The sequence below is a fragment of the Sceloporus undulatus genome, chromosome 4 (assembly GCF_019175285.1).
Source record: "Sceloporus undulatus isolate JIND9_A2432 ecotype Alabama chromosome 4, SceUnd_v1.1, whole genome shotgun sequence".
Lineage (NCBI taxonomy): Eukaryota > Metazoa > Chordata > Lepidosauria > Squamata > Phrynosomatidae > Sceloporus > Sceloporus undulatus.
The window spans coordinates 112,205,962-112,232,915 of NC_056525.1; positions in this window are offsets into that span (position 1 = coordinate 112,205,962).

Sequence of the window (26,954 nt, forward strand, 5' to 3'; positions counted from 1 at the left end):
CCCAGTGCTATTCAATATCTTTATCAATGACTCGGATGAAAGAATAGGGGGCATGCTTATCAAATTTGCACATGACAGCAAATGAGGAGGGGTAGCTAATATCCCAGAGGACAGGATCAAAATTCAAAGTGACCTCAATAGATTAGAAAGCTGAGCCAAAACTAACAAAATGAATTTGAACCTTGAGTAATGTCAGGTACTACACTTAGGTAGAAAAAACGAAATGCACAGATATAGGATGGGGGACACATGGCTTAACAACATTACATGTGAAAGGGATCTAGGAGTCCTAGTGCGGTAGCATGGTTAAAATTCAGAATTTTACTTGCTCAGGACCTAAAATGATAGTGCTGAAATGAGAGCAAAAGTTGTTATTCCAGGTCATGTCAAATGTTCTGTTTTGGAATATAAACAATTTGGAAATGGCTCCTAACTCATAATGTTAACCCAAATAAAGAAAGTACTGCAAGAGACAGTTTGGGTACAGTGAAACAAAACATGAAGATAATAGATTGATTGATGGCTAACCAACATGGGATGCTACGATATCCAATGAATACACAAGGGTATAAATGTTTCATTCAATGTAACCAATGAAAATGTGATTTGTAGTTTTCTTTGTTCAAAATGCTATAAGAACTTGGTTCACTTTGAATTTGGGGTCTCAGAATTTGTAATATGAATTTCCTCTGGGAACAGTGCTGCAGCTAAATAAACTATGTTTCCCTTTCAATCATGACTCCTTGATCTCCCTGATGATTTCTGGTTAAAATTCTGGGTTTAAAATAATCAATAATCTGTAACCCTAGTAGACCACAAGTTGAATATGATTCAACAGAGTGATGCAGCAGCTAAAAAGGCCAATGCAATTTTAGGCTGCATCACTAGAAGTATAGTGTCTACATCAAGGAAGCAATAGTGTCATTCTATTCTGCTTTGGTCAGGCCTCCCTTGAATACTGTATCCAGTTCTGGACACCACATTTCAAAAAGGATGTTGACACGTTGGAGCGTGTCCAGAGGAAAACAACCAAAATGATGAATGTTCTGGAAACAATGCCTTATGAGGAGAGATGTAGGGAGCTGGGTATGTTTAACCTGGAGAAGAGATGGTTAAGTGGTGAAATGATAGCTGGTTAAGTATTTGAAGGAGTGCCACATTGGAAATGGAGCAAGCTTGTTTCCTGCTGCTCCAGAAACTAGGACATGGAGCAATGGATGCAAGGTACAGGAAACAAGATTCCACCTAAACATTAGAAAGAAGCTGACAGAGCTGTTCAACAATGGAACACACTCCCTCAGAGTGTGGTGGAGTCTCCTTCTTTCGAGGTCTTTAAACAGAATCTGGATGGCCAGAGGGGGGTGCTTTGATTGTGAGTTCTTGCATGGCAAGGGGTTGGACTGGATGGGTCTTGTAGTCTCTTCCAACTCTATGATTCTCTGATTATGTCCCAAACATTGCCAAAGTGGTCACAAATTGAATATGTCAGTGGGAATTATTTGTTAACACTTCTACAATGAAAAACAAAACAAAACATAGCCAGGCCAGGAGGCAAAAGACTACAAATATATTTGTTCAATGCATAACCTAACTTGTCACTGACGTGAAACCCATGGTATATATGTTGAAGAAACTCCACAAGACCTCTGGCCTCTATGCCTTGTCACGGACAGATCCTTCACAGAAAAAGGATAATCAACCCTCATGATGCTCCCACTGAAATATCTTTTAAACAAAGTTTGTCCAACCCACATATAATATATGATTCATATTTTACTCTGTGAAGTCAGGAAAACAGGAATAGATACCCCATGGCAATGAGTACAATGATGGGTCCCAATCAAAGTGTCCTTTCATCTGTTTTGAATCTGATGCATTCTGACATTATTTAATGTTGGCTTTTCCTGATAATCAGAATTTCCTGATCCACCTTCTGAGTGTCGCTCATTGCTCCTTGTGAGCTTTGATCACATCAGGGATTTTTTTTTTCTGCCTCCGTCTAAAGGAAACAATTCCAATCTGTTCATTCTGTCACCATCGTGTAAAAAACCTTTTATCTGTGGCCTTCATGGTTTTCATTGCCTTTTGCTAAAATTCTCTCAAAAGAATAATTATCTCAGTGGGCAAAAAACAAACAAACAAAAACCACTCGCTTAGTGAATGAGAAACTGCCCAAAGCTGGAAAAGTGGGTAGAGGTAAGAAGAGCTGTAGAAGTCATTTTTGTGCCTGGAGGGGAATGCTAGTGTGCAGCTCCAGAGTGAACAACTAATAACATACATGAGGGAGGAACAACTCAGAGAAAACTCTGGAAATATGGAAGGTCCTTTGGGGTATGTTCTGTGTGAGGTATAGTGAGGTCAGGGCTTGATTCCCTGTTTGGCCATGGAACCCTCACTGTGAGATGAAAAATAGTAAAATTATCATGCCATGTAAAGGATTCATAGAATCTAAGAGGTGGAAGGAATCACAAGGTCCAACCCCATCCATGCAGGAATAAACAGCTAAAAATATCCTGAAAGGTGTTCATTTAACCTCTGTTGAAAGACCTAGAAGGAAGAAGAGTCCACCACCATCTGAAGCAGTTCATTCCACTGTTGAATAATTCTTATAGTAGAGAGGTTCTTGCTAATGTCTCAGTGGCATCTCTTTTCTTGTAATTTGAATCCATTTTTTATGTCTTAGTCTTTGCGGTAGCACAAAACAAGCTGGCTTCATCTGCTATGTGACATCCCATCCGATATCTTCTGTGTGAAATTCCTTCAGATCACATCACCTCTCAGTTTTCTTTTCTCAAAGCTCCAGCTACCTCTTATGTTCCTCATAAGGCTTGGTCTCCAGACCTTTATCTTGCTTACCCTTCCCTGGATGCATTCCAGCTTGTTGACAGACAGCTTGTGAAGTTTATGAAAATTTACATGCCTAGCATGTAATAATAATAATAATAATAATAATAATAATAATAATAATAATAATAGTTTATTTTTACCCCGCTTTTCCAATGTGATCCAAGCGGCATACTGCATACACATATACCCATCAAAGTTATATGAAAAATCTATGAAAGCACTCATTCTAAATCTTCATAGGACTTCATCACACATGGCTTTTAAGCCACCATGGCCCGGTACAAATTGGACTATTGGGCACCCTCATCATGTGCTAGGGGTTGGCTGAGGACGCTCCACCCAGATGTGCCTCAACCCTAGCATGTGACGAGGACATAACAATGGCAGTGCCCTGTACAGATGGGTGCCACCATTGTTAAGTGCAGGACATCTAGCGTCCGCATATTGTGGCCATTATGACATCCCGATTGCGACATTGCTCTTTTATCTCAATTCCTGTTGAGAAGTATAGGGAAATTAGTCTTTCAAGGCTCTATTCCAATTGGTTCAGATTTTCCTAAAACTCACATTGCCTCCCAAAATGAGGGAAATAGAAGAAAATGACCTGAGCTGTTCAAAGTGTAGCATACAGGCTAATTATACTCTAGTAACACAAGCTTTCAGCCAATTCAGAAATGCTTTATTCCAATGGTGCTCAAACATTTTACCCTTGGGATCCCCTGTTACAGAGCTGGTTTTTTCAATCTGTTAAATTTAACATCACAGCTTTCAAAATGCATTTGGCACTAGTGATCTAACTAGTTAATGCCAGATTAAAGTAAGATTTAGAATTTTTTAAATTGTTTTAGCTTAATACTCTATTTTTAAAACTTTTTGTTAATTTTTTAAAAATAATAATTTAATTTTGATTTTTTTAAAAAAAAACTATGTGTTTTTATCATATCTGTTAGTCTTTTGTGAGGTGCCTTGAGTCCCAATCTGCATCCACACTGCAGAAATAATCCAGTTTGACACCACATTAAGTGCCATGGCTCAGTGTTGTGGAATTCTGGGAACTGTCATTTTGTGAGACATTTCGCCTACACTGTCAGAGAGCTCTGGTGCTGTAACAAACTACAAATCTCTGGATTCCATGGCACTGAGTTTTGGCAGTTAAAATGGTGTCAAACTGGATTATTTCTGCAGTGCAGATGCAGCTCTAGACTGGCAGGAGGGTGGGATATAAATGAAGAGATGGATAGATCACTTTTTCTTTCTTTTATCATAGAAGGGCTCCCTTTAATGCATATATCAATAGGTAACAGCATAGCAAAGAGAAATCAAATGGATACTGTTCTCAATTGCTATATATAGACCAAATTATATATAGTAGCTTTGTATTTTTGGTTCATGTCTAAACAAAATACTGAGCACTTTAATCTCTACAAAATCAACTGAACTTTATATTCATCCATCATTCCTCCTAAAGAAGAGTATTTGTTTCACATAAGAGGAGTCATTCAAACTTACAATTAATTGCCCATGACCCAAACTCCTACTGTGTCCCAGCTGGCTTGAAAAACACTACAGTTTGCAGACCATCTTTTCCCTTATTTTTTAACCTTTGGCATGCAGAGCGTATTACTGAAGTACTATTAATTAAACCAGGTCAGCCACACCAAGTACAGCCCGCTGTTCCTCACAGTTGGGAAGAATGATCCGTAGCATTCCTAATCCACGGCAGCGAAGGGCCTGAACGTATAAATTTACACCGATGCTTCTCAAAGTATAGTTAATTTCTTCATGTTTTTCTAGGATCAATTAACAGCAGGCAGGCTTTTTAATGAAATAAAGTTGTGATTCCCACTGGGACTATTTGGAAAGAACATTACAAAGCAGCAAGTGCTTTATGCTTTTACATTAAGACATGATTAATAGCACCGCTCTGAAGCTCTACATCAGCTTACATATAGTGCTCAGTTAATAGATGCTGCTAATTAAGTAATCATATTCTTTTTTTCCCGATACCCCTACCAAATTGCCTTCCAACATCACTAAAGTCTGTCCTTCAGGACTAATAGAAACTAGCATCAGTAAAGGAAACTATTATTTTTTCCTCTCCTGTGCCACTGTTTCCTCATAAAGTTAGATTTGCTTGCAACACTGCAGAAACATTAATTGAAGGAAGCAGCGATTCATTCAAACAAAAGGCAACCCAGGACATTAGCCAAAAAGCATAGGCATGTCAGTATATGATAGGATGTCTTTTATAAACTTAGAGCAAGTTAACAATGAAATGGATTGTAGTATCATTCAATGAGATCTTCTGATTGCTATGAGCTATTTGATCTTGTGAGTTCGAAGGAGGCATTTCATTTCATTTCTGTTGAAAATTTACCAAAGTTCTCAAAGGTCTTCATGATCAGAATGGATATCAGTTGTGAGAGGAACCAAAACTGACTTATTCAGTGATTGAGGTTTGGAAGTGTGGATAATTATCTATTAAAAGCCTTGGTTTAAATCCTTTTATTCGGTCCTGATTGTGTGAATTTTACACTCAGCTTTCACTTCAGCAAATGTGTAGCAGACATGTAGCATATGGTCCTCGCCTTGCTCAGGATAGACATGCCAATTGAATTAGTTCAGTGCATAAGAAGGACACTTTCATTCCAGTTCATTTGTAAAGAATTTACCCACATCTGTATTTTTCTTCATATTTAGAAAGAACTTGGTTTAAAATGGAATATGGATGCAAAGTATCTCTTTGAACACCTTGGAAGGGCTCAAGCCTTTAACTGGATTTCCAGTTAAAAATTTGTTTCGTTCTGTTAAGGGCCACATTATTTCATTGGTAATTGGTCACAACTACATGCTGGTGGTGGATGAGACCATTTCTATCTCTCTCCTGTTTCCAGACCTTTATCTCTCCCTCCACTTTATCAGGAGGCTCCATAGATGTATTTTTATACAAATAAATAAATTCTGCCACTTCCTTCATGTGTGCTCTCTTTCATTTGAAACATGTATTATTGTTGTTATTGCTGTTGTTGTTGTTGTGTGCCTTCAGGTCATCTCCAACTTACCACAACGCTAAGGCAACCCTATCACGAGGTTTTCTTGGCAAGATTTCTTAGAGGGGTTTGCCTTTCCCTTCCTTTGAGGCTGAGACAGTGTGACTTGGCCAACTTCACTCAGTGAGTTTCCATGGCTGAGCAAGAATCTGAACCCTGGTCCCCAGAGTTGTAATCAAATGTTTAAATCATTATTCTACACTGACTTGTATACACATGTGTGTATGTGAACCTTATTGCACACATTATTTTCCCCGTTATGGGAATGGGAAGGGGACTCTCAGGGCTGTGTGCATCCGGGAAAAACAGATTTTATTGCACAGCAAATTGTCCTCAAAATGGCCCCGTTCTGTTCTGGGGAGCCAAGCCGTCCCTATTCAGTGCTGAGGGGCACTATTTTGCTCAGTCGGAAAACTTCCAATCTGAACTTTTCACACTCCTCAGCACTGAATGGGGACAGCTTAGCGCTGTGGAATGTAACGGGGCTATTTTTAAGACAACTTGCTGTGTGATAAAATCAGTTTTTCTCCAGTCCGCGCATGGACCCAAGAGTCCCCTTCCCATTCCCATAACGGGGAAAATAATGTGTGTGATAAGGTTCTCTGTGTTTGTGTCATCAGAGGGTTCCTTGCCTTCTTCCATCACTTTTTTTGGCCCCTTCCTCATTTTCCTATCTGCCTTTCTCTCCCTTTGGGTTCCTCTATCTGCATAAAATGAGGTCTTGCACTACTTTGTGTCCTATTTTGGGAGAAAGATAAGATGTAAATCAAATCAATGAATGTGGTCTTTAGGCCTGACACAGACAGGGAGCTCTACCAGGAGAATCAAAGTTCAAGTATTTTATGCAGGTAAGAGATCTGTGTATTGCCTATATATAATTATGATCTCCACTCCCATCTTGAAATTATAGCTTCTCCCACAATAAATAATTAGGGATGCAGTATTTATAAATGTGCAATGGAATTAACATGCAGCACTGAATGAGTGTCATAACTCAGAGGACATGCTTTCCATGCCTAAATTCCAGCATAAATCCCATAACACTTACACATTAAAGGATCACAGACCTGTGTAGACTTCTGCCCAGGTCTTTTGAGAGCTGTTACAAGACAGAGCATCCAGAATGGTCTTTAATGAACCAGCAGGTTGATTCAGTATAAGGCAGCTTCATACATTCAGATTATTACATTCTGAAAGCATGTAATATATACACCCAGCACTCGATTATATACACAATTGGCCCTCTGGATCCATGGATTCTGGATCCATAGATTCAACCATTCATGGCTTGAAAATATTCAAATGAATAAATAATCTAAAAGCAAACCTTGATTTTGCCATTTTAGAAAAGGGACGCCATTTTACTATGCCATTGATTATAACCGGATTTGAGCAACCGCAGATTTTGGTGTCTATGGGAAGTCCCGAAATAAAACCCCAGCAGATACTAAGAGTCAAGAAGACGCATTATGCATCTTTTGTATTATACATCTAACCAATAAATGACCTCTACAATGTGATCCATGCTCTGGGTATAGTAGCAGTTTCCAGTGTTAAGAGTAATTTGGTGCTTCCAGTGAATACATCACATTTCATTTTCTAAACATGTGAATCTGTCCTACTTGCTGTTGAAATAAATAAGACAACTAAGACATGACTAGAATAAGTGTCTCTCAGACAGATGGGTGTTGTGAATTTTCATTCTGAGAAGGCAGGGGTCTGTTGTTCTGAGATCAGTCAATCATCCTCCTTTCTACTTCCTCTGCTGATGTTTGTATGTCCTTTCCTAGGGCTATTAGCATGTTCATGTCATTCCTAACCATATTTTGTTGTCTGCTGCTGAACATACGCCCCAGACATAGTGGTCAATCCTTGTACAGTATGCCCCAATATAACTCAGCCTTAAAGAATTCCTATACAAAATGCCCCTCTCACACTAATGAGAGGATCAGAACCTAGCTGTCCAGCAGATTTCACAGGTGCTTTGAATGCTGTGCAGAATTTTCAGTCATTTACATATATCAAAATTATATTTATGCTTATTTTGAGATAACATGCTCATTTTAAAACATACTTTGAGAGGTAATGTGTGTTTCAATGCCCAGTACAACCATCCATCTGTTAATCTTGCTGTCTTCCTGGCACAAGTCCTCTGTTTTCATCTCTAAGAAAATACATTCTGGTAGGAAAATCCAACAATACCAGCTGGCATCAAGGGAAAAATAATATGAAAATAAAACAGGACTGTAAAAGCAACCAATAACAGTGCTATCCTTCCCAAGAAGGTAGAAAAGGGAAAAAACCCTCACAAGTTCACATTTGATTTAAGTGTAAATGTGTATCTTATGTGATCACTAGCCACAGTTTTAAACTGCAATTAGAACTATAAAAAAGTGACTTTGGTGATACTTATAACACGATCACATGTACAACCTATAGCTGCTGTGTTTCTTAAAAGGGCATCCCTTTTTCTTTGATGGGGGAAAAACCATCAATAAACAATTGCACAGGTCCACAGCTGCAAAACATCATTGCCGGAGCAGTTGTGAGATTGACAAACACATGGTGTCATTGTATCTCCTCTTCTCCTCCATCCTTCCTCCCCCCTGGCTATGCTATTCAAATAGGCTGCCTGCCTTTAATTTTTTTTCCCCATTTCGTTTCTTTTTAAAATTCAGGCACAGCAGCAGAGCTCTCGAATTGCGTGAAAAAAAGTTAAAATAGAAATAAATTAAAATAAAGTAACTAAAAAGCATTCTGAGTAGGAAATGAAGTGGGGTTAAGGAGGAATCAGGAAGAGAGACAATGGCAGCAGCAGCCCCAGTCACTTGATCATAAAGACGTGTGATAATGGCTGTTCACAGACTGGTATGTTTCCATTTCTAAAAAACGGATGTGATTGCAGCAAGAACGGGACTCATATGGTGATGTACTCAATGCACCATTTAAACATTTTAAATAGATACATGCAAGCTAAAACAGAGCCAGCATAGCGAAGGGGTTTGAATGTTGGCCTTGGACAACAGTAGACATTAAGCCATGGAACCCCACAAAGTGACTTTAAACAAGCCTGTGAGGAAAACCTTAACAAACCTGCTCTGAACAAATCTTGCCAAGAAAATCCTATGGCAATGACTGGAGCTTATTCTAAAGTTTATTGTTGCTAAAGGTCAGAATCAATGAGAAGTCACATAACAACAAGAGGATAAATAGATAGATGGATCAGATAGATAGATAGATGATAGACAGACAGATCAGGGTAAAGGGAAACTGGGAGGTTTTCATATTGTCACACAAGAAGTATTTTTCAGTATTATAATAGGTTTTCTTTTTAAGCTGCCCACTGTTTTAATTCATGATGTAAACTGCCATGGGAGAAAGACAGAAGATAACATGAATAAATGAATAAATAAAATACATTACACTAATCTCTCTCTCTCTCTCTCTCTTGCCCTCTTTTAAATAGTCAACCAGGTCCTGCTGGTCTCGGTGATCTTACATGTGCCTCCCCTGCCCTGACATAGGCACCCTCCTTGTTTTTAAGTTAATTGGCAACTTGGCAACTTGTGACTCCTGTGTCAGTGGGGTTGTGGATGCAGCCTGGGTTTTATTCCAGATTTGTTTTAAAAAACACTATCTAAGGTACTGAACCCTACCCCCAAAATAAATACCCCCATGGATAATGCCTTTACAGTTTAGTTTAAAACACATGCAGGCAATTCACTGTCCCACTGAATGGAAGATCTGTCATTGCTATTTTCTGGGAAATGTGCTCCCCCCCCCCCAAGCCCTGTTTAGCACAAAACTAGCCTGCAGTGGATCCTAAAATGTTAGTTTCAAAATGAACTTACAGAAGTAGTTCCAAGGCCTGCTAAATTAGTTATTTGCTAATACAGGCACATATTTTAACAGTAAACCTTTACCTTCACATACACAATATAATTGTTCAGTTACTTTTAATTACTTTTTAATGAAGATTTGTTTTGGTTCAGCAGAATGAGACACAGCATAATACAGTTACTTGAATTGCATTATATTCCCCCCTCCCTCCTTTAGTGAAGCCACTCCTTTTTCACTGTGACAAGAAACAACTGAAACAACTGAAGTTACAGAGCAAAGGGACTGAAAATATTCCTTTTAAAAGTACAATCATAATGCAATATGCTTACACCATAATTACAAAAAGTCCCAGAAATACAGCTACAGAGCAAAGGGAGTAAAGTTTTTTCCTTTTAAAATTATGGTTGTAATGTAATATGCTTACATTTTACCCTTGGAGGAAATGAATTAATTTCAAATTATTCATTATTTGTAACTAGCTACTTGAGAGTATTGCTTTGAAATTGTGATTTGCAAGTTTGGCATTGCAAACTGTGCCTGGTCTGGGTTAAACGATATCCATGTAATGTCATTTTGACCTTGCTTGCTTCAAGACTTAAAAGGAAGGAGAAATAGTTCCCAAAATCATTAATTTATCTAATTTCTATTCTGCACTTCCAATAGTGCTTTTGCATTACTAGGGAGCATGTGGGATGCTGCCCATCCTTTAAGAAAGCATGGTTAGTAGTTACACACAGTTATGTCTCTACTGGGCCACTTAAGCCAGTGGGAAGTTTCCCAATGATTGTGCTGAATCAGACTCCCCATCAAATATATTTGTAGCAGCAATAAAACATCATGGAGGCAAGGGGATATGGGAAAAAGTGTGTCCAATTTAGTTCACATAAAGCTGAACTGCACCAAGAAAATGCTTTGGAATTGGATGGTGGATCTTTGTTTATCTCCGTATGCTGGAATGCAATTTAAGGCAGATTCACAAGATGCCAAATTCTTCAGCTTTAGGCCATAATTCCATCCACACACCACACAGTGACTGATGGCTGGATCAGGCTTTGGCATGATCCCTTCTTGTAGCCGTTGATAACGTGAATGCAGTGCAACTTCATCTGAGAAGCTGTTGTACTAGCCGAAACTAACCCCATGACCCTGAAAGGCAATAGAGTAGGGCTAGCTATCCATTGTAATAATTAGCTTGCAAAGGTCTCAAAAAGTTTTTTAAAAGTGCTACTAGAAACTCTGGAGTCTTAGAAGCAATTGGGAAAAAAAAACCTGTGACAAATTGCTTGTGCCAAAGGAGAGCTCTCCCTGTTCAGTGTGTAACCATTGGCGATTGTGTGTGTGACAAGAGAGATATTCTCGAGCACACAGTAAACTTTAGAAGGGCTTCAAAATTTCCTGCAAGGGGAAGGGATCAGGGACATTTCCCAAACAATTTACTGTCCAAGCCAATGGACAAAATGTTGATAACTCTCTGCTCTGTGTTCAAAAGGCAATTGAGCTGATATCTTTTCTCAAGGCTGATAGCAAGGAAACATCTTCCACAACATCTAAAGGCAGTAGCCTCTTTAAGGAGATCTATCCTTCAGGTAGAGGATGTCTGGGATCCAAGAAAGATGGCTGAAGGATGCCACCAGTGCCCTCAGCATCTGTCACCTGAGACAATTTCCTTATTGTGTGCCTAATGGTAAAGTTAGGCCTGTAACGAAAAATTAAATTAATGAAAGGGATAACACACAAGTGACTTTCAATAAACCTTTTTTCTAGGATTAACGCTCGAATGCTAAAACAATCAGCATATAAGCGATAGAATATACTAGATGTACACACATACACACACACACACCCCACAACCACATAACATGCCTACCTACTACATTAAACAGTTGTAAGCTAACAGCCTGTGAATCATATTTAAATGTGAGTTTATGTATTCCCATAACTATAAATGCTATTGTTGTAAATGCTGGTTTTTATAATCTGCCTTTTTTTCTTTAGTAATATAATTTTATGATCAATTTCTTGATTAAGTTTATATGTGATTCTTTTCCAGATTATAAGGTATTTTTAATATTTTTTAAAATATTTTTTAATAAAAACAACAACAACAATGAAGGCCATGTTTATAAGGCACTTGAAAATGCATAGCTATTATTATCTTACAATTGTTCCCAAACCTCTTCTACCAAATGCTGCCACTTCTAGCAACATGTTTAAAGTAACAGTTAATGAATATTGTGATAATGATCATTGATCCTCTGCCGTAGGGGTTGGAATGCAGAAGATTTACATTTCAGTTCATTTTCGGATAAGAATTTACAGAAATTCTTACATGTATTATGTTCAAGTTGGAAGAAAAAAAATATAAAGGTTGGGTTTTTATTGTAGTTGTTTTTTAAGTTTGGTGTAGGAAAAACCCAACTTGACATATTCATTTATTCAGGTCCAGGCTTCTGAGTAATTTGCTGTACTGTCTAGATCTGAATGCCTTTATTCAAACATGTTCATGTCTTCCCCCCATCCCCTCACCTTAGAAACCCTTCGTTGTTACACTTACATCATGGGCAAGTGCAACTTGGTCCCCTCCATGCTAGGAATAGATATTTATTCATACAGTATTTTGGGAAAGAAATGGTGTAAGGTTTAAAAGAATCTGAATGTAGGAGAAAGCAAAACAGATGGAACTTCTCATCCCTGTTTAGATCACACTTTAGAGGCAAAAAAATAATTTGCTAAGATCACAAGCCCTGATATGCATTCTCTGGAATGTTACCTAAGAAAATGTACTTTTTAAAATCAACCAACTGATGAAATCTCATTCTTCTTTTTAGCATCCTCTTCGAATTACCTGCATGACAATGGCCATCGCTTGCATTGTTATGTGGAAACTACCCTCCAAAGGTTATTGTCATCAATATCTGATAGGATTAATAAAGCATCTCATTTTCTCGAGAAGTCTCCGCTGTGCTCTGCACTCTTTGAATCAAAGTTCTCCTTGGTTTTCTGGTCATGTAACAAGGGGTTTACCACAGTGAGCCAATGCAAATTGTTGTAGTGAACAATTAAGCAGCCTATTGATCCTATTGGCAGCCCTTGGGCTGACTTTCAATACTCAAAAAGAACAAAAAGAGCACCCTCTGATGGACTATAGAAGCAATAATAGCCATTGAAATGTATACACATACACAGAAAGAAATGATTATGCTATTCACTACATGAAGAGATTAGCCTCCCCTGCATTGGCGTATGTACTGGGACTTGGTTAGCTGAATTCTGGGTTTATCAGTTGTCATCTTTTGGCCTTGTCTGCAGTGCAGGAATAAAGCAAATTGATACCACTTTAACAGCTGTGGCTCAATGCTATGAAATTCTGAGATTTGTAGTTTTGTGAGATGCTTAGCTTTCTCTGTCAGAGAGGTCTGGTGTTGCACTGAATTACAAATCCCAGAATTCCATATCATTCAGCCATGGCAGTTAAGATGGTGTCAAACTGCATTACTTCTGCAGTGAAGATGCAGCCTTTTATGATCAGGGTTATTCTCTTGAAGGTGTAACTTCTTAAAGGATGGTACACCTCTTTGGCCAAAAATAAAACTACAGTATTTTGCTTGTGGCATTCATATGTGTGTTACCAGATGAACATTAGCCATTGTATAGAGAAGGTCATTGGACTGCTGCTCAAAACTTGGCATCTTAATGCCCTTACCAATGTGTTGATATGGCAATATTTGAAATAATGTTATGTAATTTCCACATAATAATGTACAGTTCTGTTTGCTATTTCTTTAAAAAGTATTGTAGAGCTGGCTAAGGTACCAAAAATCTCACCCAACATTATAAAGGGCTTTGAACACTTTGCCAAAATGAATGGCTAGTCCATTTGGAATTCTTTAAATTGGGTATGACATGATATAAATTTATAAAACTGTACATGTTGTTGAGAAAATGTAAGAATGTGGAGATGCTGGCTGAAACCATACTATTGATATAGGAGTATATAACTTAGAGTAACTTGGATGGAGAGGTCTTGTTTTGGATTTTGTGCAAGGAGTTATTCAGAAATGATGATACTCTACCAGACCTCCAGGAAAGCAAAAGAAAGAGTGAGTTGCTCAGAATTATGCCTGTGAAGCATTACCTTGCTCCCATATAGGATCTTAGTCATCATTATTAAAATATTTTTATCCCACCCTTTTGTTACAAAATCCTAGGGTGGTGAATAGATTAATATAAACATTTTTAAAAAAAACCTAAATAAAATCGGTAAATTATTTAAACAGAAACATATTAAACAGCTTAAGTTCAAACAGCTTGAAAAGGCTTTAAAATTAAAAGAGTTTAAAAAGTTATAAAAAATCATGTACATGCTTAAGATTAAATTAGGCCACAAAGGCATGAATAAAAATCCATTTCTTTACCAGGTAATGAAAAAGAAACAAATGATGCTAGTCAGGCCTCCAAAGGGAGAACATTCCGGAGGTTGGGTGCTACAGCCAAAAAGGCCCTCTTCAAGTTAAGCTCAATTCTTGTGTGTGTGTGTTCCTTCAAATTACCTGCTGATTTATGGATTTCGTAGGGTTTCCTTAGGCAACAGATACTCAGCGGTGGTTTTACCCGTTCCTTGTGTTTGTGTCTCTGTGTAAATCTCTATGTATGTATACAAGAATTTATTTTTTTTCTGAAGCTAGGTTAAATTGTTAGCCACAGGGGCAGGGAATTACACACATGCATACAGGCTCACACACAGTCACAAACACACATCATACTAAAAATTATGACCAACCAATGAAATTGACTGGGAGACTACTCAAGGCAGGCAAGAGAATGAACGTCTTTACACAATACTTCATAATGTAAAAGGTTTACTGCCACAGGATATGGTGATCACCATTATCTCAAATGGGTTAAACGTAGCTAGCTTTATGAAAATAAATCTGCCATGTTTACAATTAATTATTACAATTATTGAGTTGTGTCTATTGTTTAGAGGGCATATGCCTCTGAATAATATTTTCTGGAATGGAATATAAAAGTTACATAGTCTTCAACCCTTGGCTTTCGGTTGTCCCCTGTAGAAAGCAAACCATTGTACTAGATGGACCTTCTCCTTAAGCCAGTATGTCTCTTCTAATCCTCTGAAGTTTTCTGTTACAAGACACGTGCTTTATATGAAGAGAGGTTCCCAGATCAATACTTGGCTAATGAGAAATTAGTTTTAGAAATGAGATACTTTATTAATCCTATCAGATGTTGATGACAATAACTTGGATATACCACAGATGGACTTCATATCAATAATTCTGGAAGTTGCTCATGCAGAAATACCAACAGCTCAGAACAGAGCAGACAATTTGTCTATTCAAAGACAGCTAGACAAAGTAAAACATCTGCTCCCACAAGAGAAATTTCAGAACACAATTTCTCAGCCAGTTGGCACTCTTTTATTCTTCACATCATGCATCACAAAGGTCTTCACTTGATAGTGAATGGACAACTGGGAAAGAGCAGTCTAGCCTTCATAGAAACTGTTCCAGTGTAGGAGAAAGCCCTAGAGAAGGTCCTCTCCTGCATTCCCACCAAGCTTGCCTGTGATGGATGTGGGACTGAGGCATTGATTCCATGAAAATCTTAAGAGTATGGGCAGGTTTTAACAGGAGGACCTTGTGGCTGTAATTCTGGCATTTTAACACTGTGTCACCAGGGCTCCTTGAGTCAGGGCTCCTTGATGGAGTCAGCTGGGCTGTTGATTACAGGGTGACCTGGAGAGTTCTCTTTCACAGGGTTGCCATAAGTTGAAGTCAACTTGATGGTAGTTAACAACAACAACAACAGCAACAACAACAACAACAACAGATTTTAGATAACTGGATCTGATGTAGGGCTTTATAGGTTAACACTTTGAATTGTCCCTGGAAATGGATCAGTGACCAGTAAAACTGTTGTAACAAGGAAAAAGTATCCCTTGTGGTTCCTTCTAACTCTTAGGCGGGTTACAGACCGCCAAATAGTACATATACAATACGTACCAGGTTTAGGAAGGGGCGGTGCTTCCGCACCCCCATAAACCCTAATACCATTGAATACGTACAAATGGCAACGCCTGTTCAACGGGCGCTGCATCTTGACGTATCGGACGCTGAGCGTCCGTTGCATTGCGTTTTGTGACGAGCGAGTGCGCCCCTGGCGCCTCGCTACGTCAAAGGCGACTCAAAAAGAAGCTCCATTTTGGAGCTTCTTTTTGTCCGCACGGGAGCCGCGCCGTGTGGAGCCCAGCTCCCCCGCGGACCAACTGGCTCTGGTCGACCGCCGCAAAGCGGCGGTCTGTAACCCGCCTTAGATTGCATTATTTTTTTTAAAACAGTGCCTTCCTATCCCATCACAGTAAGGTGGCCCAGAAAAATACCATGGGCAGTTTTATCAAAAGCTTTTTAAAGATACAACAGAACCAACAAAGGCACACTCCCCTTGGGCAGTTCCCGTAGAAGGTCATCCACCAAGTCAATACAAGCTGTTTCTGTCCCATTAGCAAGGCCTGAAACCAAATAGAAAATAATGGGGCGCATGCTCACAGCAACGCATGGTGCCTGTGAGCACATGGCCCATTATTTTCTATGGGGCTTGAGCATATGCTCTTTTCCCCATGTGCCCATGTCCCCCTGTCATTAACAGCCCAGCTGACTCCAACAAGGAGCCCTGACTCAAGGAGCCCTGGTGTGTGTCTAGAATGGATCTCCTGTGTATGGGGAGTACGCGCTCCATTATTTATGCCTGGGCTTGCCTTCCGCCCAGTCAGCCTATAAGGAGCGCTGACTGTACAACTCATCCATGTGCTCCTGGAACTGGAAAGCCACCTCACATTCTAGTATCTCACCAAGAAATTGAATATTGGAGACTGACCAATAACTTTCACATTTCTATTTCTGGGCAATATGGGTCTTACAACTGCCTCCTTTAGGGCAGTTGATACTCTATCCTCATAGAGAGAGGACCTAATCACTTCTACTACCTTCCTATCCATTTCCCCTCTGGCTTTTATAATAAGCCAGGAAGAGCAAGAACCCAGCATATACCTATGAAGTAGTTTTCACCATTGTAAGGATCTTGTTCCTATCCTTGGGTCATGTGTATGGAAAAGCATGTTCCTACTGTTTGACAAAGAAGAACGTGCGAAGGCAGACTTACTGTTGAACATTAAGAAAACATAGGCTGGGTACAGACTGCCCAAAAAGGGTGGCCTGCCACACTTGGTTTTCTGCCGGAGGGAAGCCTCAGCCACAAATGGTGAGGCTTCCCACCGGTGGAAAAAGAACCTGCAAAAAGTGGGTTCTTTCTACACGGCAGTGGCGGCGTAATGAGTGCACCACAGTGCACCACTGGTGCACTCATTACACAAGTGGTGTCTGGCCCTTGCATAACAATGGTGGCACCCGTATGTACAAGGCGCTGCCATTTTGACACCCTCATCACGTGCGTGGGGCGAGGGCAGGTGGGTGGGGCGGCCCTTGCATGTGATGAGGGCCTCCTTCAGAGCCGGTCTGTACTGGGCCATTAATAATGACCACGGAGAACTTACATTCAAACTAGACAACAAGGAAATAGAAATAGTAAAAGAGTTCTCATACCTGGGATCAAATATTGATAGAAACGGGGACTGTAGCTAGGAAATCAGGAGAAGATTAAGAATGGAGGAGCAACTATGAAAGAACTAGAAAAGATTCTAAAATGCAAAGACATACAAGTTAGCACAAAAGTCAGAATCATACAAGCCATTGTATTCCCTATTACCATGTATGGATGTGAGAGCTGGACAGTTAAGAAAGAAGATCGGAGGAAAATCAACTCATTTAAGATGTGGTGCTGGAGAAGAGTGCTGAGGATTCCACGGACAGCCAAAAGACAAACAAATGAGTCTTAGAACAGATCAAGCCAGAAATATCCCTAGAAGCCAAGATGATAAAACTTAGACTGTCATACTTTGGACACATCATGAGAAGTTATGAATTGTTGGAAAAAACAATAATGTTGGGAAAGGTAGAAGGAAGTAGAAAGAGGAAGACCACATGCTAGATGGATGGACTTTATTAAAGAGACCATGAAAATGAGTTTGCAGGATCTGGGCAGAGCAGTAGAGAACAGGGGGGGCAGAGATGTCTCATCAGCAAGGAAACCATGGGTTGAGATCAACGTTAAGGCAGCTAACAACAACAACAACCAGTTGGACAAGCAGGCGCTAATGTTACATCCACTAGGCCTTTTTAAATTGTAGCATCCAAGTCAGTGCAGAGTGGTTTTATCAGCAATATGCTTAGTGAATTGTTCACAGCGGGCTGTTGTATGGTTTGGCTTCTGCTCTTTGTAGACCTAGGTGAAAGAGACATTTAACTACTTGAAAGGGGAAAAATCCATCAGTGATATCTTTATTGGCCAACTGAAATGCACAATATACTTGTTGCAAGCTTTCGAAGTTTCATGGGCTTCTTCATCAGACAAGATGTTACAAACCAAACAGTAGGAAAAAAAACCCAACTGGAGATGTTAGTCAGATGCCTGCATGTTGTTTCAGTCCTTAGTAAAGATGTTATGCTGGGGATGATATCTTTTGCAGGCAGGCAGGCAGGCAGGCTCCTCCTCTTTCTGGCCATGTGGCAATAGGGAGCTTTACAAAGTCCAGGAAATTTAAAGTCCATTTCCATCTCAACAGGCATCCCTCTTTTGCAATCCATGCTCAGCCATGAAACCCACTGGCTGACCTTGGGAAAGTCACATGGTCTCAGCCTCAGTGTAAAGCAAAGGCAAATCGCCTCTGAATAAATCTTGCCAAGAAAAGCTCTCCTTAGGGTCACCATAAGTCAGAAACAACTTGAAGGCTCACAACACCAAATAACATCTCTGGTGAGCCATTGCCAGTCACAGCTGACAATTCTGTGCTAGATGACACATTGTCTGGACTGAATATAAGGCAGCCATATTATTACAATTAATTTCTTTTTTGTACATACCAGATCACCTTTAGTAAATAACAACAAAGAGCCAGTTATCATGAGTGTAAAGGCAGAGCTAATTTGCTTTTAATGATGCATTATATGCTCCATGGTGAACTGAGAACAAGAAAGAAGAGTTGTACAAACTGTTAACTATGTGCCAGTATAATTGTCTAACTCCTCAAATGTCACTGCTCACTAGGAGATTGATCTCATAGCCTGTTTCATATAATCTCAATACTGAACACAGAAAACAATTATTAGAGGAACCCTAGTGTAAACAGTCAGGCTTGAGAGATATTCTCTCCCCTGCTGTTTATTATTTTCTGCAACTGACATTTTTTATAATAAGAAAACACACCGCAAGGATCACCATTTAATATATAAAAAGTTGTTGTTGTATCTCTGCTACTATTTGGAGGTTGCATGCAACTGGTGACCTAGTACATGAATCATTCCACATGTGACATGAATCATTTTGCATTATTTGGCACATTTACTATTAACAACCCACTAAAATGGCTGGAATTCTGTATCAGCTACTTAATTAAATATATGCCTAGTAAACTAGTTAAGTATACTTTAATTTAGATCTTGTCTGCATATCCCTGCCTTTGGTTTGGATGATGCATAGCCCAAACTTACATTCCGTATCAACTAGTTAAGCAAGTGCTCCTGGCCTGAACTCCCCCCAGTCTGTCAGAAGCTTCATAAACCCATACTCTCATCACTGACAGTCCAAATTTAAGAAGAATTTTTTTTGTTTTACCTTGGTTGAAGTTCCAGTCCACAAGCTACTCTTGTAGCTGCAACAGGGAAACCATGAAGAGTATCCTGTGGACTTCTCCTTCAACCAAGATAAAACAATTTCCCCCCTTAAATTTGGACTGAATTTGCATGTTTTACCTTTAAATCAGCAAAACATGTTTCTGATGCAAAAACATGAAGACTTCTTGAAGAATCCCTTGTTCTCTGCCTACAAAGAGGCCTGTGACCTCACTGGAATGGAGATATATTGGATTGCAAAAGAGGGGTCCCTGTTGAGATGCAAATGGACTTCAAGTTTCCTGGACTTTGTAAATCTCCCTATTGCAGCATGGGCAAAAAGAGGAGTATCCTGTCTGCAAAATATATCCTCCCCATCATAACATCTTTACTAAGGACTGAAACAACATGCAGGCATCTGACTAACATCTCCAATTGTTTTCCCCCCCTCCTGTTTGGTATGTAACATCTTGCCTGATGAAGAAGCCCATGGAGCTTCAAAAGCTTGCAACAAGAATATTGTGCATTTTGGTTGGCCAATCAAGGTATCACTGATGGATTTTTGTTTGTTTGTATCAGTTACAGATGAGTAATTGTAGATGACTGTTTCATATTCATGATCAGCACTTAGTCACGATACTGGTACTGTCATTCCTCCCAAACATATTTTACCAGATTTCAGATGAATGGGGGTAAAAGGAGGTCCATTCTGCTGGCACAGAAGGACATTTTCACAAAGTTTGGAGAGGACAGGTAATGAGATATTGTCAAGTAGCAGATATAGAATTCTAGCCTGTTTTTTTTTTTTTTTTCATTCTGAGAAACAGCTTAGAGCTGGATCAGACAATGAATGGGTCATCAATAATAAAACTTCCAGCAAAAGAAGCTGTGCACATCCAACTGATTTCAAGGTGACATGCTTCCAAATAAGGCTGAACCAAAAAGTTATTTGGGGGTGCGGGTCGTATATCTACCATTATAAGTTCCAAATCTTTTCTAGCATCTGGTAAGTTGCCTTAGCTCTCTTGCTTTCGGTTATTATATGGTGTTCTGGGGAAATGTGCAATAGAGAGATCAAACACGTTTTTAGTTTAATATATATTAATGAGGGAAGGAAGAGACTTTCAGGAACAGGTGTACAGAATTGCTGACTAGGGATCTGAAGATCTGTAAAACTCATATTCATCTGCAGTTTCTAGCTTGGTCTTTCTGACTGGCAGTTTCTTCTCCCTATATGATGATCTGCACATATTTTAGGCATATTTTTCTCTATAAAGGGCACATTAATTGTGTGCATTCTTCATATCTACACATCTTTTTCTGTTGACCAAAGTCAATTTTAATGCCTATCCCCCCCCCAAAGTAGATGTTAAAGAACACATTCAAAAATGACACAGCAACCTCTGAAACATATGGGCTTTAGACCACAAACTGTGTGTGGGTCCCACATTCAGTTCTATAAGTTGTGCATCAGATAGATTCTGATCAAAATTGAACTGTAACAGATTGTCAGTATCACTAGCCATCCATCTAGTTTCAGCTTAAGCCAACTACATACCCACAACAATTTTTATGATTTCTCTTTAGCGAAGGAAATCCAGCTTGTGGTGTTTTATATGTTCTTAATGATTAAGACAGAAGAAAAAGTCTGCTCATGGAACATATTTGGTCCTGACATTTCAGCTCTTGATGTGAAAAGGGAATTCACGTAGCCTAAGTAAAGCTTTCCTCCAACAGCAGGAGCTCCTCTATTCGAGGAATTTGGGAAAAGCTTTGTTATAAGTCCCCTTCGATGGTGCTGACACTCTCTCAGGTTGCTGACAGGAAAACCCTGCAGATTGCTCGAGGGCCTTTCTGCATCGCTTCATCTGGTGCTATGATCAGGTTTTTAAAGTTCTCCTTGAAGTTTTGTCTGTGAGGGTTTGAAAGGCAAATATACTTCTGAAAGCATCTTCTGCAGTTTTGATGGAAAATCCAGAAAATTGCATGGATAACCTTAATAGTGAAGGGTGAAGCACATGAATCAACTACAAAGCAGAATCCTGGCATCATTAGATGATGCTTTATTATATAAGAAGGTGGTGCAATGCACCTCAAAGCATTGGTGTAGCTTTTGGTAGCACATCTTTTTCTTTTTGCTGCCAATGGTTTCGATCATAACTGTGTTATAAGCCTTGTCTGAAAAATATATGTATATAAAACACGCCAGCTATTCAACAAAGGGTGAGAAAATGAGGAAGTAAATGAAGCTCCCTATTCCCAACAGTTCATCAGCACTACTTGGAATATTTGTGCAGGATGGGTTGATGGGAGAATCATGGGAGCAACCATTTATATGAACAATAATAGATAGAGGGTGTGGCATAAATGTAGCTGACCAGACATCTCTGGGTGAATGGCAGTGGAATCCTATATGTCTACTCAGAGGTATACCCCACTGAGGTCAATGGAGTTTACTCCAAGGCAAGTGGGTATAAGACTGCAGCCTGCAGCCTACCTTGAATAACGTGGTAATAGAAGAGTAGGTAATTGCCACATTGTCACCTTTCAATATGGCTACATACCTGAATGCACTCTAAAAGTACTGACTGTTGAATATTATATATAATATAATTACTCTATATTGCTTTTTCAAAAAAGTAACAAAATGTCAAAGAGAGGAAAATTTGCCCTTGAATCCATATGCTCACCTTCGCAAACCAGGCCCCAGCCCCCCCCCCCCCAAAAAAAAGAAGAGCCCTAGTGCAGATCCTAGAAATTGCTATAAACAGCAGTTCCTCCTCAAATTGAATAAATAAGCACAAAAACAATAACAACTGGGACTATATCACAAGAACCCATGCTTCCTTAGAGCAACTGCAGTTCGGCATATCTGTTGCTTCCTATTATATCTTCTGTGTTGCAATTCAACTGCTGAATATTCCTACGGCAAACATTACTGTTGTCACTTGCAGATGTGGCAAAAAAGCAAACATCGCACATGTTGGGATGAAAGGTGCCACGTAATAGCACTGGTAGTGGGGAGCCTCACCCAATGAACTATGGATGGATTTCTCTTCTCCCTGGGAAAATTGGCTGAAATAATCATTCAATTTCTCAGTCTATAAATGGGCTGGAGAATTTCAAGGAACCATTTTCATGTAACCATTGTACTCTTTCACAAGTTTTTTCTCTGTTTCATCCCACCTCCAATTTTAGGATGCACTCACATTCTAACACAGACAGCAGACTCTGTCAACATGGCCACCAATATGGATGCGTCTTTGTTCAATCAAAATACTAGGCAATTTCCTGCTTATCTATGCAGCATCTGTGTTCACAAGCAGCCATCATTAAACCAAGAAAACAAGTAATACTACCCATCATTCTGCTGAAAAAGACAATTTTCGGAATGAATAGTATGCTTTGCACCACACTACAGAATTTTTGCTTCTTCACTTCAGTTAGCAATCATTTCCCATCAAAACTGAAAGCTGAAGAACTGATGGCCACTTGCCAATAATGTCTCAGAGAATGCAAGACCTGCTTGATGGTTGAATGAATGAAATGATCAGCTGGGATGACATCACATGCCATCTTTACAGCTGCCAAGAGCACATAACTATGTGGGATCTCTTGTGGCATTAACTGCAGTCATTGTGTTAGTAGACGTAATGGAGTTTGTATTTCAGTGTAATTCATCAGCATCAATTAAGATATTTCTGCATTTCAAGATAAATGGTAAGACACACATACACAATAGTCATAGAGGTATATATAAATAGTAGAATGGGAGAAATGCTATTTATGATTTTGTATTAACTTTATCTCAATTATCTTTTTAAAAGGGAAAGAAAAAGAATGTTGCAGTATTCCTTCCTTCCACTGTTTGCTAAAAATAAATAGTATGTATTCAAGAAGTGTGTACCTCTGGGATATTTGCTATTTTAAATGCATAGATCTTAGTTAACTTAGGCTGCATCTGCCCTGCAGAAATAATGCAATTTGACACCACTTTAACTGCCAAACCTCAATAATATGGAATCCAGGTATTTGTAGTTGGTTGTGGCGCCAGAGCTCTCTGACAGAGAAGGCTAAATAGCTGACAAAACTACAAATCCCAGAAGTCCATAACATCAAGTCATGTCAGTTAAAGTGGTATCAAACTGCATTATTTCTGCAATGCAACTGCAGCCTTAGATGCAGCTGTAGCCTGCAGTACTGTCTTTAGTTTTCAGTTGGCAGACTTCCCTGACCATCAGAGAAGAAGCTGTAGTCAGGTACTACATGTCTCTGGGCAGCTCCGAGTGGGCTAAGGTTACAGTGGGAAAATAACACGCCAGCCATAACTATTGTCCCCAAACTCATGAAGTAGAAGGAAAGTGACCCTTAAGATGGAAAGAAAGAAAGACAAGTTAAAAAGAAAAGAACTGAGGGAGGATGGATGAGAAAGAACTGGCTATATGACAGGGGAATAGACCATATGGATAGGTAGAGAGAAAAACCACCTGGATGGGTAGATGAGGGGTGACAAAATACACCTCACTGAGTAAGGAAAAAGAGCACCTTTCTTTATAGCATAAAAAGAGGAGTGTATGTAAGGAAAGAAAAAAGTGGGCCGGGTTTTTAGGTGGGTGAAGAGAAAGGAAGACCACTCAGAAAGAGAGAAAGAGCATTGGGATTTGTAACCCATGGGAAGATGGGTAGTTATGCTAGTTGTTATGAATATTTATATCATGTTCAGTGACAGAACACCACTGGCCACAGATGGGTCATTCATCTGCCAACTCTTGCATTTTCTATGGTATCTCTTGAATAAATTAATACAGCCATCTGGGAACATCAGGCTCTTCCCCATGTCCAAGATAGTATCAGAGCAGGGTAGAAAATGGAAGGGGTTTCTGGTTTTTATTGCTTTAGTTCCTGGACTGTTTGTAAAGTTCTCTGTCTTCACTGTAGAGAACTTTGACACAGAACAACCTGCTGCTTTCCTCCACACTTAAAAATTATACCTATTCTGTCTCTGGTTTGTCACACAGGTGTATATTTCTTGTTAAAGCAAAACAAATTCATACACCATATTGCAGAGCCCTGGTGGCACAGTGGTTAAATGCCTGTACTGCAGCCACTCACTAACAAACCACAAGGTAGTGAGTTCAATACCAGCCAGGGGTTCAGGGTGGATTCAGCCTGGCATCCTTCTGAGGTGACTAAAATGAGTACCCAGTTTGTTGGGGTCAGTTAGTTTACACGTTGTAAACTGCTTAGGGAGTGCTTATGTGCACTGATAAATAGTAGAGAAATGTACTTGCTATTGTTATTGCTATTGCAAAGGGTGCTAAACCAGAGCCTTGAAGACAATTGTGTGTTGCAAAGCATGAGAGCGGTTTTTGTTGCTTCTAAATCTGACTATGTTCTTCCCCATTTGATGATTGTCATTTTGAAATGCTGAATTCACTGTACCAATACCCTTCTTTATAACACTGCATGCAAATGTCTGGGTTTTTTCTCCTACAATGCAGGTGACCCTTTACAAATCCTTCTGTATTTCTGAGGAGTGTTTCCAATCTTGAGTAATTTTTTGTACTATCATTAGTGAGCCTTTATTGCCCAATGTGTGTATACAAAGCAACTGCACTTTCTCAGGTTTCCCTGTTTGAATGTGTTATTGTATACACATACTTAACCATATTTAAACAAAACAAAACACCAAGGCAGATGCCAAACAAACCCATATGCCTCTGCTCAAGGCTATTATTCTAGCCTGACAGCGTTGTGTTGCTATTTTCTTTTCACCCCCATCCCACACTGGTGTGTTGTGTGTTTTTTTCCAGAGCTTGCTAAAATTACTTTTCTTTGAAGTGTGATAGTGAGAAAACTTTGATATTTTATATCTGATGTGACCTGTTATCTAAAAGGAGAGGTTCGCAGAACCACTTTTCTCCCACAGTAATAACCGCCTCCCATTTTCAGATGATGAAAGAGACTGATGCTTCTTCTTGGCTCCAGGATATGGAACCCCAGTGAGAGGAGGGTCACCTTCCATTGGTTGAGGGTGGATTGTTTAAAGGGCTTCATGGTTATTTTATTTCAGCCTTTTTTATTTATCTCTTTTGCTGCTTGTTTTATGGGGATGAGGCATCTTATCGTTAGAACTCTTAGTGAAAGCTTTTGAATGAAATCCTAAATATTGATATAATGGGTCGATCTAGTGGGAAAAAAGTGGAAGAACAGCGCATGTAGCAAACATCAGGGCAATGCTCAAATGATGGGACGAAAATTAAGAGACCTTTAATGAAATCCACAAGTGCCATCTCTTGACTCCTATCATTTCAGCCTAAAAGTGTACTTGTAGTCTCCTCTAAACTCAGCCCTGCTTTTGTGCCTTTTTCTTTTAGTAATTTTCATATGCAATTTTCAGTGAAAGATATGTGCATAATAAGCACTTATTTAACTCTCCCAATTGCATCAATAGCTTGGATCCCAAACTAACATCTGAAAACAAGTGGACTACTTCCTTTCACAAATGGGACTGAGATCCAACGAAGGAGCATCCTCTTGGTGGAAAAAGGAGGGCCATTTTTGCTGATTCCCTCTTCCCAACAATCCCAGAAATGCTCCCTTCCCAAAGCAGACTTTTTGGGGAGCTGACTCCATTAAGGTGATTCTCCTACCATCAGGAGCAAATTCTGGATTTCAACCAATATGACTGCATTGTGCTTGCTTCAATGTGGTTGGACAGTTGTTTGCAGAACTGCACCCATTTTATAATGTGTATTCTATAATCACCACAACAGCATTAAAGAAAATAGTGATAGGTTTGCAATACCAACTCAGAAAGTATATCAATGAATGCTTAGTAATATTCACTTTCACCAGTAATAGAAGTGTACTTTTTTATAACTGAAAATATGGTAATTGCTATCATGAGCAGATATCTGCTATCTTTTTTATGATGGCTGTTGAAACGTTCTTGAGCTGGCCCAGTTCCCAAAATTTGAGCATAATTTTATCACTACAGCTTGAAAGAGTGTTCTTTTTGTATCATAAACTGCCAATTTGCAGGAACATACCTGTAATTTCTGGGTTTTTTTAAAATTCAATTCATTGCAAGAACAATGTCAATGAAAAGTGAGGGATTTAAAATTGCCGAACTCCGGGCTGTCATAAAATTCTCGAACTCCGGGCAGTTCCTGTTCTTGCAGAAGAAAGCTCCAAAGGAAATCCATGACTGTACAATGCAAACATTGAGTGACAAGTGCTTGTCATACTCAGTTGGGAAGAAGTGGTGTGGCAACTTGCAGTATGCAAATTTTGAGACTGAAGATGAAGCAAGGTCTGGGTGGCCTTCAACAGCGCCAACTCCTGAAATTGTTGACTGGGTTCATGACCTGATTTTGGCAGATCAGCAAATCTCAGTTAAAACAATTGCTGAGACAATAGAGATATCCTGGGAACATACTGGCTTTATAATTAATGAGCAGTTGGTTATTCA